Source organism: Uloborus diversus, chromosome 2 (genome assembly GCF_026930045.1).
Source record: "Uloborus diversus isolate 005 chromosome 2, Udiv.v.3.1, whole genome shotgun sequence".
In the NCBI taxonomy this organism is placed as follows: Eukaryota; Metazoa; Arthropoda; class Arachnida; order Araneae; family Uloboridae; genus Uloborus; species Uloborus diversus.
In genome coordinates, this window is record NC_072732.1 from 187,188,130 (window position 1) to 187,190,354 (window position 2,225).

The window sequence follows — 2,225 nt, forward strand, 5'->3', positions numbered from 1 at the left end:
ACAACGAGTGATAAAAATATTTTATCACTCTCATTTTGTTTTTAAAATTTGTTTAAAAAAATAAAATGCAGGTAAAATGTAATTTCTGTACCTTGTCCACAACATGCATTCTATCGATTTTCCAGCAAGTTTACTGTATAAGGAAACGGTGTTAAAAATGTATACATACAAGTATTATACATAAAATAGCATAAGTCTAATTAAATGTGTCAAATCGATACTCCTAAAATCATTCCACATTTTGTATGTGTGTCCATAGATACTGCCATTAGTACAAAAGACAAATGGATCTTAATATACATATTACGGTGTTAGTTAGCCACTTGAATTCCCCCCTTCCCCCTTTTTTAATCTTAAGTAAGCCATGCATAATTTTGTTTTGAATGTAAATCAAAATGTAAATTTTGAATGTGAACTATAGTTTGATAAAAATAAACATAATAAACATTTAGCGGTTAATTAGTTCTATTGAAATCCCTGGTAATTCCTATTGTTAATTAAATTTTAAATGTCCTGTTTAAATGTTGTTTAATTAGTTCAGAATATTTTGTCTTATAAAAATAGTTTTAATTTTTAGAATATGTAGAATAAAACAGATGTTTAAAAAAATGTTTTTTAAAAGTAAACTTTTTTTTTTTTTTTTTTTGTCCCTCTTAGCAATTTACTTGAAGTTTGCTATTCTCATTTTATCCTTCGTAAAATTTGAATACTATCAAGCATTTGCATTTGTTTTTTAACTAAGTAGTGCTTTCATATTACATTAATACAATAAACTGTTTTCTAATTAGTTTTTATTTTCAAATATTTTCAGTATACACTTACATATTTTTTGTTTTAACTTCTAATAAATAGAAAGTTTGATACCAACTGCAAAAAAACATTTTTTATGTAGTCTGATCCTAAGTTTCAGTTTACTACTTATTTCAGTTTCTTAACTCAAGATATGCTACATAAATGAGAGAAAGTCAATGGGGGAAAATACCAGTGTAAAAAAAATGTAGTATTTGTGAGGCTAAAAGCATAAAATTAAGGAAACATTCTTAAAAGCGAGATTATGTAGCAACATAATAAATGTGCCATTGTGCCCAATTTCTTTCTTCTGTACAACAAACAATTAAATGAAATAAGCAAAATATGTTCTGAAATGTTAGGAAATGATCTTATTTATAAAAAATATTACATAAAAAAGTCTTGAAACAAAGCAAAATTATGTTTAAAATAAAGTTAAATTTCTGACCCGTCCTTGCTGCTCCTTGAAACAAAAGTCGCAATTTAAATCAGCAACTTTTCATTTTAAATTAAAAATATTATGTGTTTATTTACAAAATTTGATCCCCTTAAATGTGTTTACTTAGGTACTATTAAAACGTACAAAAAAGTTTTGCTAACGTACAACACCAAAAATTCTTGAGAATAATCAAAATTCAAAATATTTCTTCACAGTTGTTGCCATATATTTCTTAAAACATATTATTGAAATTTAAAACAACATTACTTAAAATAACGTCTTTTGTCTAACTTTTCAATTTTAATTACTTGAAAAAAAAAAATAATAATCTTTTCCTGAGTTTGTGAAGCATTCAAGTTAGGACAGTAGTTAATTTTTGCATGAAATTTGAATTTAAAACGATTGCTAAATTTGGACAGTAAACCCTCATTAATCCATACCCAATTAAACCTGTCTTTGCTTAATCTGAACAATCATTTATGTGTACATGCTGTATAAATGAAATGCCATTTAGAGCAATAATGTATTTTAGTTGGCTGTATTTTGTATTTTTATCTCTTACGCAGTTTTATATTTCATTGTCTTGAATTCAAAATTTTACTGTGTACAGTAGTTTGTTTATGCACCTTGGTTGAATTTGTAGGTTAATTTGTTTAATCCATGCTTTCATTAATTCAGACGACCTGGAGCCCGTATTAGCTGCTACATTTAGATTTTTTTCGACCATTGCATGGTTTTCACATAAGAATTAAAACCCAAAGTTTAATTATGAGATGAATGTTTCAACTTACTATAGGCAAAGGTTAATGTACTTGTAAAATCACCCATGTAAGTATTTTTTACGTTTATAGAATTTTTATATTGTATCTCCTTTTGGTAATGAGAAATAACATAAACATGTTTAAAATTGGATGTTTTAAAACTTTTTATGTACATTTGTGAATAAAGATATTATTTAACTTATATTTTGTGTTCATTTACTGATTTCAAGTATGTT